Consider the following 19,816-nt stretch of genomic DNA (forward strand, 5'->3'; position numbering starts at 1 on the left):
TCAGAAACTTTATGTCATAATAGATGAGAATTTGGGAGAATACTGAGAAAGGATGGATGTATTTAGCATGTGTGTGTGGGTCAGTCGCTCAGTTGTGTCTGACTCTTTGTGACCCCATGGACTGTAGCTTGCCAGGTCCTTCTGCCCATGGAATTCTCCAGGCAAGAATACCGGAGTGGATTGTCATTCCCTTCTCAAGGGGATCTTCCAGACCCAGGGATCAAACCCAGGTCTCCTGCATTGCAGGCAGATTCTTTACCATCTGAGTCACCAGGGAAGCACTTGTGCATGCAGTAGGAATGTAAATAATTTATGGAAAGAGGATAGACTGATACTTTAAAAATGCCCTTGGGACATCCCTGGTGGTCCAGTGGTTAAGACTCCTCACATTAAATGCAGGGGGTTCCATCACTGGTTGGGGGATTAAGATACCACAAGCTGCAATGATAAAAAAAGAAAAATGCTCTCCAGTTCTTTAAGAGTCTTCTCATTAAATGGAATTAAATTAATTCTTCTCTTGAACTTGGGCCACCTGAGTGACCTAAATTTAACAAATAGGATGTGGTAGAATTGAACTTATATTTTCCAAAGCAAGGTTGCTGTTGTTCAGTTGCTAACTCATGTCCAACTCTTTGCAACTCCATGAACTGCAGCATGCTAGGCTTCCCTGTACTTCACCATCTCCTGAACCTTGCTCAAATTCATGTTCATCAAGTTGGTGATGCCATACAACCATCTCATCCTCTGTTGTCCCCTTCTCCTCCTGCCTTCAATCTTTCCCAGCATCAGGGTCTTTTCCAGTGAGTCAGTTCTTTGTATCAGGAGGCCAAAGTACTGGAGTTTCAACTTCAGCCTCAGTCCTTCCAATGAATATTCAGGACTGATTTCCTTTAGGATGGACTGGTTGGATCTCCTTGCAGTCCAAGGGACTCTCAAGAGTCTCTCCAACACCACAGTTCAAAAGTGTCAATTCTTTGGTGTTCAGCTTTCTTTGTAGTCCAGCTCCCACATCCAAATATGACTACTGAAAAAACCATAGCTTTGACTAGATGGACCTTTGTTGGCATGAAATGGTAAAGGCCCAGAATAAAACCTTATAATTTATCAATGGAAGGATCTTCAAATCATCTAGTGCAGTGGTTTTCAAGTTTTTTTTTTTTTTTTTAACTGCGAGCCATAGACAGGAAATGTTTTACATACATGCATAATTACAAAACAAAAATGTTTAACAGAACAATGTTTATACTTAGTATTTATGATGACATTTGACATTTTTTTGCTCTGCTCTCTTTTAAATTTTAGAGAGGCTGATGGAAACATATATTTATTTTAAGATTTTCTAGTAAGTTGTGACTTGCTGTTTGTAAAACATGGATCAGGTGTAACCCCTTTACATTCTGGAAAAGAAACTAACTATAGAAACCAAGAGACTTGCTCAGAGTCCCACTACTCATAACTAGGGTTCAGGTCCATGAACATCCATTGTACACAGTACAATTAGGATGGAACCATGGTAGTTAGACCTGAGAGTGACTTTAGAGGAGAAATAAGACAAAGTGATTGGGAAAAATCAAATTCAACTGCAGTTTTATTCTTGGTTAATTGGGTAAACTAATTTTCCATTAAATACAGGTATCTGAAGAAGGAATTATCTTGGGATAAAGTTATGAGTTCGCATTGAGGTTAAGAGGGGAGTGTGTATGTGCGTGTGTGTGTCCTGCATTTCCAGCTAACGTAAAGGTATCACTTTTTGCAACATGCTTCTTTATTTGGATGGGAAGTTTCCCAAAATGCATCACACATTTCTTAGTCTCTGAAAATAGGGTACACTAAACATAATTCAGTTCAGTTCAGTCACTCAGTCATGTCCGACTCTTTGCGACCCCATGAACCGCAGCATGCCAGGTCTCCCTGTCTATCACCAACTCCCGGAGTTCACCCAAACTCATGTCCATCGAGTTGGTGATGCCATCCAACCATCTCATTCTCTGTCATCCCCTTCTCCTGCCTTCAATCTTTCCCAGCATCAGGGTCTTTTCCCATGAGTCGGCTCTTCACATTGGATGGCCAAAGTATGGGAGCTTCAGCTTCAGCATCAGTCCTTCCAATGAATATTCAGGGTTGATTTCCTTCAGGAATGACTGGTTTGATCTCTTTGCTGTCCAAGGGACTCTCAAGAGTCTTCCCCAGCACCACAATTTGAAAGCATCAGTTCTTTGCTTCTCAGCCTTCTTTATGGCCCAACTCTCATATCTGTATATGACTACTGGAAAAATGATAGTGTTGACTATATGGACCTTTCTTGGCGAAGTGATGGTTTGAAAACAAAAAAGCAAGGTCATAAAAGGCAATACAGTTTTCACCTGATGTTCTCTTTTCGGGTATCTGACCTGTTGAAATCCTGCCATCATGCTGTGAGAAAGCCAAGAAAAAATATGAAAGGCTACATCGAGATATTCTGATTTCAGACCCAGCTGAGGTACCAGGCTACAGCCAGCATCAACCACCAGACATATGAATGACTGAGCTTTCAGTTGATTCCACACAATCCCTCCCCACCCCCAGACTTGGAACATCTCTGAGTGGAACAGAGATAAAATGCCTCCACTGAGCTTGACCAGTTGAAAACTTTTGAGCAAACGGGATGTTATAGTTTCTTCAAGTCACTGATTTGGGGGTGACTTATTACACAGTAATATATAGCTCAAACACCAGGAAATATAGCAGCCCTGTTCTTGGCATGGGGACTGTCAGCTTTCAGTTCAATGTAACCATTATCATGCATTCCGGTGGAAACACTCCTTTCTTAGTAACTTCGACTTCTAAATTAGCACCAACAAAGCTTAAAGATGGAAAACCAACTGTTTTCTAGTGTACTATTTGGTGTAATCAGTGCTACTCCTACCTCTACCCTTTAGTTATTGGGCTCATGTGCTCTGGTAATGTGAGAAATGGCGTCATCTATTTGTTGATGGCACAAAATATGCAGCACATCTTATGGAAATAGAGTTGCCAGATTTAGCAATTAAAAGTATAGGATGCTCAGTTAAATTTGAATTTCACATAAACAAAGAGTTCTTCTTAACATAAGCATGTCCCACGCAAAATTTAGTGTATACTTATACTAAAAATTTTTCATCTGATATTCATATTTAACTGGGTGTCCTATTTTTTATCTGAGAACTCTATGTAGAATAAATACCCAACTTCAGAAAATGTTACCCCCAGCTGGCTGTCCTAGGGGTAACATTTTATAAAGCTAGATTCTCTGGACAATGAAGTATATGCTATATGTGCATGCTAAGTCAATTCAGTTGTGTCTAATTCTTTGTGACCCTATGGACTGTAGCCCACAGGCTACTCTGTCCATGGGATTCTCCAGGCTAGAATACTTTAGTGAGTTGGCATGCCCTCCTCCAGGGGATCTTCCCAACTCAGATCAAACCCACATCTCTTATGCCTCCTGCATTGGTAGGTGGGGGTTCTTTACCACTAGTATCACCTGGGAAGCCCTTAGGTTATATGCAGTGAAATCTATTAATATATGACCACTACCTCGCTTCTTTTACTAGTCATTTTGCTAAATGATTAGTCAAAATACTATCATAAAATATATTTTGCAGAGAATAAGGCATTTAGTAAATAGATTGATGGAGATGAACTCAGAAGAACTGTGAGTAGTTAAAGAAAAATCTTATTTGGGAATGTTTATTCAAGGAAAGGTAAATACCTTCCTTTGGATAATGGTTCAGGTCCAGTTTAATAAAACTGCCTTTATGCGGGCTGTTACTCCTGGGCCATGGCTCTGTTTTAGCACCTGAAGAAAGACCCCAAAGCACAAGTAAATTGAGAGAATAGATCCCTCAGATGCATTGCACATACTCAGGCTGCACTGTGACCTCTCCCTCAAATAGATCCTAGGCCCTCAAAAAGTTCACTGAAAAAGAAAAAAACAGTTAGCCCAGTTTAAGGATGGTACTGTCCAGAGTGGACTATGATAGCATTACAGTCCCACACAGGATTGCCTTGAAGGGCAATGGGGCAGGGAAAGCCTCTCAGGTCTAGACTTCAGGCAAGTTCTTTTTCTTTTCTTTTTTGGAAAATACATGGATAAGGGGTATGGATTATATGGATGAGTGAACAGACAGTGGCTAACCTTTTGTCTAGGGTGTCAGGGACTTCAAATGTATAAGACTGTAGATGAGGACGTTATTTCTACATAAGTGTGAAGAAGAAGTATGTGGATGTTTCTATGAGAAAGGCTCTTAAGGGTCAGGTAGAGAAGAAACTATTTTGCAAATATTATTTAGCCTCTTTCTACTGACCCTTTAGTGCTTGCTTGCTTGCCTGCTTGGTGGAGCAAGGATTAATAAAGTGACAAATTGTCGGGGTTCGGAGTTATATTGTTGTATTAGTTAGAGTAGATTAGGCAGTGGTAAAAAAAAAAATCCCCATATTTATAATGATCCAAACATAATGAAATTGTATTTATCGTGGTCATCACCATTCAGGGCACACTATTTTGGTAGGTAGGTGGCTCAGTCCCATGAAAAGACTTCCATGTTTACTGGAGCGTATGCTAACTTTTTCTAGTGAATATGTAAGAGAATATGGTCAGGGCAGTCTATTTAAACAGCAACAGAATGCTATAGTTACCAAGCAAATAGAGAATCAAATAATGTCGAGAGTCCTGCGTGGGTGAGTGCTAAGTCGCTTTAGTTGAGTCCAACTCTTCGTGACGCTATGGACCGTAGCCTGCCAGGCTCCTCTCTAGGCAAGAATACTGGAGTGGGTTGCCATGCCCTCCTCCCCAGAGAGCATCAAGTCCCCTGTCCACTTGCCCCAGCGGCCTGAGATGAAGCCTGTGGATGTCGGGAGACCTGTCATTCGGCCCCCTGAGCAGAAAGCACCCCCACCGGGGGCCCCAGACAAGGACAAACAGAAACAGGAGCCGAAGATGTCAGTTGCACCCTAAAAGGACCTAAAAATCAAGAACATGGGCTCCTGGGCTAGCCGGGTGCAGAAGCATCCCACCGCCCCGTCCTCCACAGGTAAGTCCTCGAGTGACAGCTTCGAGCAATTCCGCCGGGCGGCCCGGGAGGAGGGGCGCGAGAAGGCCCTGAAGGCGCAGGCTGAGCACGCAGAGAAGGAGGAGGAGAAGGAGCGGCTGCGGCAGGAGCACAGGAGGAGCCAGGAGGACGAGGATGCGCTGGAGCAGGCCCGGTGAGCCCGCGAGCAGGCACGTGGGCGCCAGGAAGAGACGCAGCGGCTGTTCCTGACGAACAGCAGCCGCAGCAGCCGCCACAGGCAGCTGCCGGAACCGCCCCCGCCGCCCCCCAGGCCCGGAGCTGCCAGCCCCAGTCCATGCTGGACTCGCAGAGAGAGTTGGCCCGGAAGCAGAAGCAGAAGCGAAGGTGCCAGGAAGTGACGGCATCTACCATTGACGTGAATTTCCAGAGTGATCTGTTGTCAATATTTGAAGAAAGTCTTTCATGAGAGCACCTGGGTGACTTCTGACTTTGATTTCCTGGCAAAACGTCGACTCTCCATATGTTAGGGGCAGCCGTGGAGGCAGTAGCAGCGGCGAAGGGGTATCTCCAAGCCTGGCTCTCCTGCATGCTCTGCCTGGGGCGGGCCGGATAGGCAGCTGAGGATGGCAGAGCCTGGCTGCCTTATAGCCAGCCGGACGTCCTGTTACCTCCCACGGGACATGCCTCGCCATGAGCGAGTGCCGGCTAGACCCAAGCCCCGAGTCCCCGGGTGTGGAGCAGAGGCCCTTCTCTTGGCCAAATATCTACGCAGTATGCACAGGACATTGTTGCTCCTGCCACCGTGACTGGTTTACTGTCCCCAAGACGTGACGTGCGTGACGTGCGTGATGTGCGTGACGTCCTGCCCGCCGGGAGTCCTTCTCCACACCCCAGCTGCCGCTCCCCACGCCCAGGAGACCAGGGCAGGCCTGCAAGAGCTGGAAGTGCCAAGGGCGCTGGCCCACCCCCTTGGTGGCACTGACTTTGACTTGAATAGACCCCGCTCTGCACCCCCTGCCCCCCCCCCCCCCAAAGCCTTTAATCGAGAGCCACTCTCTGTAAGTGTTTGCTTGTGCAAAAGGGAATAGTGCTGTGGAGGTGTGTTTGTGTTCATGGCAATCTGGAGCGAAGTGACTGTCACACTTGTGTGGGCTGGTCTCGCCTGGCGAGTAAGGCCACCAACCAGTTCCTTCCCACTGGAAGGAACCAACCAGTTCCTCCCCACCTGTGTTTCTGGGTTTGTTATTGTTGTTGTTGGATCTTATTTTTAATTCTTTCTTCTCCTCCAGACACGATGGTACTGCTTGTCTCTGAAATGGTGTGATCATCTCCTCATTGAGCGGCAGCTGCAACCGGGCAGCAGGTTGTGTGTGACTGTGGCTGTACTGTGTAGTAAAACATAGTTGGCATATCTTTGTTTGAAGTTTGTTGGTGACTCCACCAAACTGGTGTAAAAACAGCTCAAAAAAAAAAAAAAAAACCCCAAAAAACAAAACCCACACACAAAAAACAAAACATACAAAACACACACAAAAAACCTGTATTTTACTCTTTCAAACTTTACTATTTTTAATTATAAAACTGGAAAACTGCGTTTTCTTATCCTTGTTTCCTCACTACATTCATTGGTTTCTTCTTTTTATTTTCAAGGTAAAATCTGTTTTGAATTTTTTTTTTTTTAATCAGAAAAGGAAGGGCCATGGGATGAGGCGGGCACAAGGGCCATAGGCCACAGACTGAGGTGGCAACTCCCTGCCCGGCGCTTGGCCCAACCAACCAGCTGCTCCTTCCCTAACTTTTTTTTTTTTTACTTTTGTAATTGGAGCCCTTGGTGAGGTTACAGGTGCCATGAAAACCCACTCTACACCATGATGTTGGCACCTCAGTGTTGGCCAAACTCTGGAGTCATTGGTTTGACTTTCATATGATGAATATGCATTTGGTCTGTACTGATCATGGAATAAACACATCTCTCTTTAAAGAAAAATAAAAATCTCCCCCATCCAGGGATCCAACCCAAGTCTCATGTGGCTCCTGAATTGCAGTTGGATTCTTTACCACTGAGCCACTGGAGAAGCCTGCCTAGAGTCCTACAAAATTGTCATTCAGTAGCAATGGCACTTTGAAATTTATTTTTGATATATTTTGAGTCTTTTAATCTTTTCAAATATTCCATCAATGACTCTACTATTTGAAATTATTCCTAGAACACTGAGAGGTTGATAACCATTGGCATAAATACGAGTGATATGTCAACATGCCCATCTTATTTGCTAAACTGTTCATTTCCCTAGAAGAGTAAAAATTTTGTCCTTGATTCCTAGTTTTTCAGATAGTGCATAATAGAGTGAAGGTTCAATAAAATTAACCTTCAGTTGATTAACCTCAGTGACTCCCACACTGAGGGGATTATGTATTCCTTTTAAACAATGTAAATGGAAGCAACAGCAAATCATCTGTCTGAGAAGATTGGGAAAAACATTGAAAACAGAATCCTGATGCCTTGGTATCTGTGCTCTCAACAAATGCCACAAAACCAGTTCTGCATTTGTTTCTCAGTTGAATTAAATCTGATCAGGGCATAGGAGACTTTGGTTTCAGATGAATATTCAGCTCATGAAAGGAAATCACTCTTGTCTCTGGGTGGAGTGTATGGAAAGCATCATGAGAAACAAAGAAAATAAACTCTTCACTACATTATCTTTTTATAAGATGCAGAAAGAGTGCTTTAAACCCCACTGTATAGGAAACTGCTTAAAAAATAGAAAAAGAGTTTACTATATGCATTAGGCAAATTCAATTTGCACATAAATTAGAAACTTGAGTAGCAACAATTCAAAGAGTGATGAAGAAAAGCTACTGTATCAGCAGGTTTACAATCTACCCAGTTTGGTATCTTGACTGAGTTATAAATAATGAAACCTCAATCTGTTCTTCAAAGATATTTTGTGAATAGTTTAGAATTTTTAGAGCATGCGTCATAGGTTCAGAAATAAAGTCTAATCAACTGAAGGGGAATGTACTAGCACAAAAACATTCTGACTTCATAAAATTTCTTCTGTGTGCTGATTAAAATGGGTCATGCTCACACCTAGAAAACACTGCTAATTTTTAAAGATGTATTTAGTTTCAGGTTAAAGGTTTTTCATGAACAGTGTATGTCACTTGGAGAAAAGGCTTTTGTTTTATGGCTTTCATATTATTTGACCAGTGTTTTCTCAGTCCTTGTTTATTTGTCAGAAATACAGACAGATGAGTCTTGTATTTTTCAAAAACAGATTCCAATTTCTTCTCTGATGTTATTTCTGAAATAAATCCTGTATAAAGTGAGATTTTAAAGTCACCGAAAATATAGTACTTAAAATTCTTTTAGAGAGAAGGTTGTGTGGCGATCAAACCACAGAAGGGCAGAATGACTTGCAATGGCTCTACAGGAGTAGTAAATTGCATGAGTCACATTTAATTTTTCCATCACGTGTCTTCCACTGAGAAAAGTGTAACTTCCTATGCTGGAGAAAAGGCTGGAAGAGAACTGTGATAATTTATGCCAGACAGGATTTAGAGAATTCTGATATGGTAGATATTGCTAGCTCTTCACCAAAATCTGTTTCCTCTTCTTCCTGGATACACATCTAGTACATTTCCCAGCCTGACTTGCAATTACATGTGGGCATTTGATTTTCATCTAACTGGTAGAATGTGAATGGTATCTCCAAGTAAGGCCCATAAAATCTCCCCTGAGGGCTCCTCCAGGTTGTTTGGCCTTCTGCCTACTGGATGTAGACAGTGATAAGACTGTAGAAGAGGCACCAGAAGATGGAAAGGTTATTGTTAAGCCAATCACCAAGTAGAAGACAACTCCCTGTTGACAAAGAACATTTTTATCTTTTGTCTATTAGGGAATGAGAAATATACATATGTATTTATGTATAATTATATACAAATGCCTTTATTTTATATATTTAATATTATTATATTTGTTTATATATGTTTCTAATACTTTTAGTATTAACCTATCTTACCACATTCCACTACTTTTGCCTGGAAAATTCCATGGACTGAGGAGCCTGGTAGGCTACAGTCTGTGGGGTCGCAAAGAGTCACACATGACTGAGCAACTTCACTTCACTTATTTTACCACACCAGGTTAAAATAATTTTCTTGAATCTTAATGTGAAAATAGAAAAAAATCTTAATAGTTTGCTTATAAAACAAATTCTGCAGGTTTCACTGGGGCTTCCTTGTTAGATGCTTTAACAAGTGTTAACTGTGGGCAGATAGATAATGAATTTTGGAGCATTGGGAGATTAGGATATGCTTTAGAAAAAGCAGAGACTTAGTGGGGTGGTATCTGGATTTCTCAGAGTTTCCTATTTTATTTCCTAGAATTTTCAGGTTTTCAAAGCTTTGGATCTGCATACTATAATGTAAAGACTCATTCCAAAAGTAACAAGGAAACAGTTTCTCTTTTGTAGAAAACTCTTACACATCTTCATTTGTATGCAATGTTTTGTTGTCATGTATTTTTTGTTGCTGTCACTGATATGCTAATGATATGCTATTGCTATCTGGAATGCATTCAGCTACACACTACTGATTTCATTTTTGTGCAGAGAAGCAAAAACCTGAGACTTTAGCAATAATTACAATCTTCTGCTTAGTGAAGAAAGGCCGGGAGGCACAGATTTAGATATACATACAAAAAAAGAGAGAGAGAGAAGAGAATGGTGATAATCTTATTAAACTTGAATGTTTCATCTCCTTTGAGTCTTCCTGTTGCAGAGTGAAAATTTTGGTAGGTACTTGTCAGATTTTAATTTTGTTGTGGATTTACTACCAACCCAATACTTCTTTAGGAAATTTTTTTTTTAAAGGAAACTGCTGATATTGAAGCAAATCAGAAATTGAAACTTCAAAAAAAATTTATATTAGTATACTCTTAACTAAAATGAAAATTATTCTGTTTCTCACCATCCTTGTTAAAGAATTAAAATGCATGACCATATGATGGAAATATATATGTGTGTGCATGTGTGTTTTTATGTATGTGTATATATATATATACATATATATTCTTCATTATTTAACATTTAATTTTTTAAACAATCCTCAGAGAAAATTCCATACTTTGGAATAAGACTCTACACATATCCTTGTGTTTCAGTCATCCTCACAGCAGAATGATGCAAAACATTCAGAGACATTTAAGGCTTTCCTGTGGCTCAGTGGTAAAGAATCTGCGTGCCAGTGTAGGATATGTGGGTTCGATCCCTGGGTAGGGAAGATCCAGGGATGGCAATCTACTCCAGTATACTTACCTGAAAAATCCCACAGACTGAGGAGCCTAGTGGGCTACAATACATGGGGTTGTAAAGAGTCAGGCATGACTTAGAAACTAAACAACAGAGACGTTTAGTGAGAGCCAACTGCAGTGGCCCAAAAGACAATGTGCTAACTGGTGAAAAAATAGGTATGAATAAGACATACTCACTGCCTTCACTCTCTAGCGAAGCTCCCTTTGACTCACCGGAAGAGAAAGTTGTCAACATACTTTCTACCTTATTGAAGACAAGTGAACACTTTCCTAAGACTTTTATTACATATTGGCTAAACTAAATACTATATTTCCATCTATTATGAAGTTGCATAAACTGTGGCTTCGGAACTAGAAAGTTGGGTCACATTCTGAGTTTCAACATATGAAACTTTGTTTTGGGTTAATTCTGTGCAGGCATATTATTGAGTCTTACTCTGTCTCAGTTTCCTCATCTAAAAATATGTATAATAAATAAACTTAATATATGTAAATGACTTAGCAAGCACTGAATACATGGTGATGAGCGATTAAAAATAGTAGTGCTTGAAAGAAAGAGGAAGAATATTATCTACCATTTTGAAGTACTGAGCAAATAACTAAAAAAATTAACTTGTTTTTGTATAAATTGTACAGATTGCATTTTCAGCATATGCAATTTCGTTGACCTCTTATGAACCTCATTTGAGGTCAAAAAGCTCACTCACGTTTTCCAGAAGGAAAAGCTGAATTTCAAAATGGTTGAGATATTTACCCAAGATCATCAAGCCATTAAGTGGCAGGGATTAAGGTTTTGATCCAAATGCATGTGACTCCACCACACTTCACAGTCCTTAATGAGAAATTAAACTGCTAAGCACTAGCAAAATACACAAATGTCTGAAAAAAAATTACCAGACTATCTAAGTCAAAATCAAAATTGCCTCATCTTTAAAGTTAGATTCTTTAAATATCAGTTTCCACTTATGGGCCACTGTTGGGTATATTCTAAAGATAAGAGCTAGAGGGTGTGAACTGTCCTACCTGCAATGTGGTCCTGGGGCCTTCCTCTATAATCTTTGATGTGACTCATGCTTTTTGAAGTAGATAAGCCATTCATTCATAGCTGTTGTTGTTGTTGGATTGCTAAATTGTGTCCAACTCTTTATAACCTCATGGACTGTAGCCCTCCAGGTCCCTCTGACCATGGGATTTCCCAGGCAAGAATACTGGAGTGGGTTGCCATTTCCTTCTCCAGGGGATCTTCCTGACCCAGGGGTTGAACCTGGGTCTCCTGCATTGGCAGGTGGATTCTTGACTGCTGAATCACATAGAATTTTAGAGCCCACCTAAAACATAACTATTTGCACTTAAATATCTGGGTGCACTGAGACTGGGAGTTAATAATCCCATGACCTACAGTTTATAAGTGTGTGGCTGTGTAAGCCTTAGAGTGGAAGGAGGCGTAGCAGTGGGTTGGGAATCACAGCTATGGCTATGACTTGAGAGAAATGGCTCCCTTTGAGTGAGGTACAAGTAGCTTTATTCTATGATCAGAAAATCTTATTCTCTTTCTTATTCTTCCATTGTCCCTGAATTAAAATAATCCCCTTTCCAGTCACCAATCCCCTACTCCCAACATTTCATTTTGGACTGATAAAGATCCACTTACTCCTTTGATAAAAGAAAGGGCTTCTGCATTTAATAAAGAGGACCAATTATTGTTTAAGAGGTGCTTTTCCGATTGAGAAAGGGATCTTACATTCAAATAATTAAGATATGGTACTAATTGAATGGAACATGATGTTTCATTTCCTTACTACTAAAGATTTTTGTAACGTTTAAGGTCCTTTGAATATTTAATAAGAATACAAGTTTACCGCCTACTCCCTCAATTCATTGAAATTCAGAAAAACAAAGACAAGAGTATCTAACAATTGTCTAAAAGGGATTATTAGATCTTTTCTAAAGGATATTTGGGAATCCTTAAACTGTGAAAGTGGTTCTTATGTTTCACAAGGCAGCCACTCACTAGTTATTTACCTCAAATTAGAGATTTCTTAAAATTCTTTGTAAAATTCGACAGGTGCAGGTTGAGACAAGTGGCATTTAACAATTTGACTGTGGAGCACATTTTCCAAAGCTAAAAATGATGGCAAATGTGTATACATGATGCTTTAGGGAGTGCTATCCAATTGAGCTTTCTGTGATGAAGGAAATATTTTCTATCTACACTTTTCAATATGGTAGCTACCAGTCACATGTGGTTACTGAGCCCTTGAAATGTGGCTAGTGTAATTTTAATTAAACTTTAATTTAAAATTAAATTTAAATATGTAGCTAGTGGCTACTGTATTGAATGGTGCAGCTTGTGACTGTTTTTTAGTGATTTAAAATATGTCATTGTTTTTTAGTGATTTAAAGAGATGATAAAATTGAGGTAATAGGACTTTAAACTCTGGAAGATGATGGTATCAGCCAATTTACTTTCCTGCTAGTAGCACTTACTTATCAGATTTCCTTTCAGACTGAGACTTCTTAATAATTTCAAAGTAGAAAAAGAAAAGTGTTCTTTGTTTAAATATAGCCATTTAAGAAAATTGTTGCTACCATTTCCTGGCTGATTTAAATACTTTAACCTATCATTCATTTCTTTTCAGGGATAAATTTGTTTTCAGACTTCTATCCAATGATGGGGAGTCATGCTTCATAGGTCTGACAGGTTTCACATGAGAGCATGTTGACATATTTATTGGCTACCAATGGGTATAATAAAATGGGCAAAATGAACAAAGGATAAGGTAGTTCATGCAGCATGTAGTCCCATTATTTTGCAGTATAAAAAACCCTCATCTTATTGCAGATCAAAAAGCATTTCACAAATTCCCCAAACAAACATAAATAAGAGGAGAAACATAAAACTACATAACTCCATGAAATAATGTTCAGCAGCAGTGGGAACTGTAATGGTTCAGCATTAAGTCATTAGGATGAACAGAATCAGTGCATGAAGTCAAAAGTTATAAGAAACCAATCATCTGTCTCTATCCGTAATTCTCTTTCATCTCTGCATTGAGAGCCCTGCTTAAGAAGCAGCACATGGCACATGTCCTGGATGCCATGCCTGATACCAAAGACTGAGAAATGTGCCAGTCCCACTGCTCACAGGGAGTCCCTGTCTCACAGGAAGTTTGGATGTGAATCACTGTTGGCAATGTGAGGCTAAGAGATGATGGAAAAATCAAGGGAAACGAAGTTCTTTGGGATGGAGTATGGCACATCCAGGTGTGGATCAACAGCCAGTAAAGATTTTAACAACAACAACAAAAACAACATGTATTTTCTAAGAAATGTGAAAAAAACAACCAAGCTGTACTCAGAAAAACAGTTTTTTAGATTTCCCTTAAGTGGAAATTAAATTTTATCTTACAATCAAAAGAGTAGAGTTGACAATTGTTTTGCATATGTTGACAGAAATTTATTAGTTGATTTCCCAAATAAAACTTTTCTGAAGTCTTTGTGAACATATTTGGGAATTAATCATAAACAAGTAAAATTAAAGCATGTTATGTGAAATACAAAATGTAAAGAAATATTAGAATAATTCAGTTCATGGGTCTTTTTTCATAAAATCTCTAGATAGTCACCCTTATTTCTGTCATTGATATTAAGTGTTCACATATTGCAACACATATTTTAAGTATTCTGATTAAACCAGCAGAGATAGCTGTGGGAAGTAGCATTTTAATGTGGGAATCAATTTCATCTTCTTTTTCCCATCTTTGCATCCTTGTAATTTTTATCTGATAGACTGCCTTGACAAAAGTTCTTTTTAGTGGCTCTCAGCTTCTGATTTTATCTAACTTTTTATAAACAAGCAGAGTGCAGAAAATTAAACAGAAGTAACCACTTCGTGGGGCTTCCCAGGTGGCACTAGCAGTAAAGAACCCACCTGCTAATGCAGTTGACGAAAGAGACACAGGTTCGACCCCTGGGTCGGGAAGATCCCCTGGAGAAGGGTATGGCAACCCACTCCAGTATTCTTGCCTGGAGAATCCCATGGACAGAGAAGCCTGGTGGGCTACAGTCCATGGGGTCACAAAGAGTCAGATATGACTGAAGCAACTTGGCATGCACACATGCACAAGTACTTCATGAAGTAAGCTTATTTCTGTTAGCTGCAGGAAATAATACTAGAAAGCTTTATGCTGAATTCTTTTCCTGTTGTGGTAAAAAACAGATTATATTTATCACCTTAACCATTTCTAGGTATACAGGTCAGTAGTGTTTAGTGTATCCACACTGTTGTGCAACAGATCTCTAGAATGTTTTCATCTTGCAAAATTGAAACTCTATACCCATTAAATGCTAACTTCTCCTAGACCTTGGCAATCAACTTTCTATTTTCTGTTTCTAAGATTTTGACTACCTTAGATAGTTCGTGTGAGTGGAATCATACCCTATTTGTCCTTTTGTTACTGGCTTATCTCATTTGGTGCTAATGTTCTTGAGGTTCATTCATACTGCAGCATGTAATTGGGTTTCTTTTTTTAAGACTGCCTAATATTCCTTTGTATGTAATACATTTTCTTTATCCGTTCATCTGTTGATGGATATTTGAGTTGCTTGCACTTCTTGGCTATTGTCAATAATGTGATGAACATGGGTATATAAATATCTTTTCAAGATTCTACTTTGAATCTTTTTGGAAATACCTAGAAGTGGAATGGCAAGATTATATAGTAATTCCATTTTTAATTTTTTGAAGAACTGCCATGCTACTTTCCATAATAAATGCACCATTTTACATTCCCACCAACCGTGAACAAATATTACAATTTCTTCACAAACTTACCAACACTTGTTATTTTCTGCTCTTTTGACAGTGGCCATGTGAGATTGGACCATAAAGAAGGCTGAGCACTAAAGAATTGATGCTTTTGAACTGTGGTGTTGGAGAAGACTCTTGAGAGTCCCTTGGACAGCAAGGAGATAAAACCTGTCAATCCTAAAGGAAATCAATCCTTGAATTCATTGAAAGGACCTGTTCTGAAGCTGAAGCTCCAACACTTTGGCCACCTGAGGTGAAGAGCCAATCATTAGAAAAGACCCTGATACTGGGAAAGACTGAAGGCAAGAGGAGAGGGGGATGACAGAGGACAAGATGGTTGGGTGGCCTCACTGACTCAATGGACACGAGTTTGAGCAAACTCCAGGAGGTGGTGAAGGACAGGGAAGCCTGGAGTGCTGCAGTCCATGGGGTTGCAAAGAGTAGACATGACTGGGTGACTGAACAGCAACAATCCTAGTGGATGTGAAATGATATCTTATTGTGGTTTTGATTTGCATTTCTCTTATGATTACCTTTGTTGAGCATGTTTTCATATGCTTGTTGATTATTTGTATATCTTTTCCGGAGAAAAGAAAAAGAAAGTGAAGTTGCTCAGTCATGTTTGACTCTGCAACCCCATGGACTGTAGCCCACCAGACTCTTCCATCCATGGAATCTTCTAGGCAAGAGTACTGGAGTGGGTTGCCATTAAACATCTATTCAATTCTTTGTCCATTTTTCAATAAGGTTTTGTTGTTATTGACGTATCTTATGATGTTAGATATTAACTTCCTGGTGATGAGCAAATATTTTCTCTCATTCCAAACTTTGTCTTTTTACTCTGTTGGTTGCTTCCTTTGTTGTGCAGAAGTTTTAAGTTTGATGTAGTTTCTATTTTTGCTTTTATTGCCTGAACTTTTGGTGTCATATCCAAGAAATCATTGCCAAATCCAATGTCCTAAAGCTTTTCTCCTCTGTTTTCTTCAAAAGTTTTATAGTTTTATGTCTCACATTTATATCTTTGATCCATTGTGAGTTAATTTTTTTTTAATATAAGGTAAGGGTCCACGTTTATTCTTTTATTTATGGATACCCAGTTCTGCCAATACCATTTGTTGATTTTGATATCTGTTGAAAAGGTTGTCCTTTCCCTAAGTTTGGCATCCTTGTCAAAAATCATTTTGCCACATATACAAGGGTTTATTATCTATTCTGTTCCATTGGTCTATATACTTTTTTTATGCCAATACCACACCACCTGATTACTGTTGCCTTATAGTATGGTTTGAAATCAGTACATATGAGGCTTCTAACTTTGTTCTTTTTCAAGATTGTTTGGCTATTCAAGGTCCCTGAGGGTTCCTAGTGGATTTTAGAGGTGTTTTTTTTTTTTTTTCCTATTTTTTACAAAAAATTCCATTATGATTTTGATAGGGATTGCATTGAATCTGTAGATCACTTTGGGCAACATGTATATTTTAACAATGGTAACTCTTAATCCATAAGCACAACATTTCTTCCCATTTATTTATGTCTTCTATTTCTTTCAGCAAAATTGTAGTTTTCAGTGTACAAGTCTTTCACCTCCTTGGTTAAGTGTATTCCCAAGTATTTTAACATTTTTGATGCTATAGAAAATGGGATTTCTTAATTTCCTTTTTGAATTGTTCTCTTCTGAATTCTTAGTGGGCAACTTAATGGCCTAATATGAAAACAAGCAACTAACCATCTTAAGTTCTTTACCATGAAGGCAAGAAATCAGAACAAAGGGCATTATTTTATCACCAGTTGGCCTCCTGGTCCTACAGTGCTGAATGGTTTGATTTAAATATGGGGAAGACATTAAAAAAAAAATACTCCCTGGTAGTTGCTGCATACTGGAAGAGAAACACTTTATCATCTTTTTAAAGTAAAAACTGTCTTAGCAATCTAATTAAAAATCATTTTTCATTATAACATGGTAAAAATCATGCTTTCTAAAAAATATCACATCAAATTTACCATGCTACAATAGTAAAAATTATAAATGAATATGTAAAATAGTGCAACATATAAAAGTGCACTTTATACTCATTGCATCTATACATGTCAAGCTGTTATGTTATCTTTTTCTGAATTAAGTCTGTCTGCAAACTTGCTTTAATGGCATAAAGACATTTTTAACAAGAGAAATATTCCAGAACTTTATCATACTTATATATATTATTATTGAGTTTCTACTGCACGCCACTGAATAAGACAGACTAAGCACAATTTGTTTACTAGTGAAGGCAGGGACAGAAAGAACCAGCAAACAAAATATCCGAATAAGACAGATTATAAATTCAGATTGTAAATTCCATGAAAGAAAAAATGAAGAGGTGGGGAAAGAATCTTCAGGAGGGAAAAGTAAACAGTTTGGATGGGTAGAAACAGAATCCCTGAGAGTATTCTAGAGGAGACGGAAGGGAAAAAAAAAAAAAAAGAAATGGCCATGTCAAAATTTGGGGACAGGATGCTTACCTGCACAGTGAATAATAAAAGTGTAGATCTCTAGGCGCAAATTACTTGGCATGTTCAATAAATGAGTTGTGTTGCTAGAGTTGAGTAAGGAAAACAATGGTGGGAGTTGAGATCAGAATGATAAGCAGGGGCCAGTTTATTCAGGGCTTTGTAGACCATGGTAAGAAATTTGAATTTTATTTTACATGTAATCAGAAGCCACTGACGGGTTCCTTTCCTTTGGATATGAAGTTATTTGTTCAAAAGATAATGTTGACTCTAGAACAGAGAAGGAAAGCAGGGGAGTTAAGAGTGGAAGGAGTTAGGCTGTTATAGTAATTCAGGCAAGAGCCAGTGGTGGCTTGGATAAAGCTAGGCTGAAGATCTTACAAGGTCACAGATTGCCCAAATAACATACAGCAAAATCAATGCACAGAAAAACTAAAGCACATTTGTGACTTACTGGGCATACCAGGACTTTACTAAATGAACTTCATGACTTCCCTTTGAGTTCAACTTTTATACATTTCATCCTGAAGGTGCTTTATAAATAATTACAAATTTGTTTTCACAAGAAGACAAGGGGAGGAAAAACCCATTTTAGACAGACCAATTAAAAAGATGTTTTCTACTTAGTGAATAGGAGTTGTGTTTTTCACCTGAAATGACTGAAAAAATATTTTTATATGAAATTGATCTAATTGGAGCTATTGTCAAGCATTGCAAATATGTTTGGTTCCCGCCACAGTTCCCAAGAAATTATAAATGGGTTCAGAATGTTGTTCAGGCACCAGAAAATAAACCTCCAAGCTATTTACTACCTCCATGATATATAAAGTTTGCAGTTTTGATTTTGTGTGATTATGTTCAGCAATGGTGACCTTTAGAGGCAACAATATTGAAGTGTAATGAGGAGATGTTTGATCACTGGTATACAATGAAGAGTTGGTGCTACTTCCCCATTTCTTCCTGGAATTCATGAAATTCAACTGACAGGCTTTAACCTTTAGACTGCTGAAGTTATAAAATGTATGGGGATTTAGGCTGTTTATACAACACGTTAGATATATGAAATTTTTAGACACTGTAGCTTCTTTTATCATCTGGTAAAATGATTTTGTATATTAAATAATATCAGTCACTGGTAACCACGACAGGCTACACTCAGGTACGTCAGAAAGTATATGGAGTGTAGGCAGATAAGAGTAAAAGTGGGGGCCATCAAGTCAAATAAATAGAAAGTGGGTTTTCTCCCCAGACCAAGTGTTTTCAAAACAGATGAATAAGGCTCCTCTACTGTTTCCTTCCCTTCTAGGCTAGTGAAGAAGCTAGTAGGAGATAACCCCTAAGCTTGGTTGGCTAAAAACATTTAAACTCAAGAATGCTTTAAATAAAAGAAAGTATGAGGTGTTAATAGATGAGAGGCTCAGGTACCAGAAGGAATCCCCTTTGGAGGTGTAATCAGTGATGCAAATATTAGTGGGGAAGAAAGGAAATCAATGAGATGCTCAGGATCTGGGGCCCCAACACTGAATTAATTCACAATAATTCAAGCAGGATCCCCCAAATACATTATTCCTAATTCTTTCTTAGAAGGCATTTTACTAATTCTTGGCTAATGCTATAAATACTAAGTGATAATACAATCAGCATTTCCTGTGTAACTACAGTAAGTCCCCTACATACGATTGAGTTCTATTCTGAGAGCACATTTGTAAGTCCAATTTGTTTCTAAACCCAAGAAAGTTAGTCTAGGTACCCAACTAACACAATCAGCTATAGAGAACTGTATTGTAATAGGTTTATAATGCTTTTCACACAAACACATAAAAAACAAACACACAAAATAAAGAAAACATTTTAAATCTTGCAGTACAGTGCCTTGAAAATAACAGTAGAACAGTACAACAGCTGGAATATAGGGGCTGACATCAAGTGAACAGGCAAGAAGAGTTATTGACTCCTGCCTGGAGACAGATGACGCGGGAAACAATAGAGTTAAAGGACCGTCAGGAATAGGAGATGGAGGGCAAGCTGCAATTTCACTTAGGCCTAATGCTGACGGAACACACGTTTGTATCTTTGAGAGTTTGCAACTTGATGGTTTGTATGTAGGAGAATTACTGTATAGGATTTTGGTTCTCCAGTTAGGAATTTATAGAGTATTGAATAAGTATGTGT

The sequence above is a fragment of the Muntiacus reevesi genome, chromosome 3 (genome assembly GCF_963930625.1).
Source record: "Muntiacus reevesi chromosome 3, mMunRee1.1, whole genome shotgun sequence".
Taxonomy (NCBI): domain Eukaryota; kingdom Metazoa; phylum Chordata; class Mammalia; order Artiodactyla; family Cervidae; genus Muntiacus; species Muntiacus reevesi.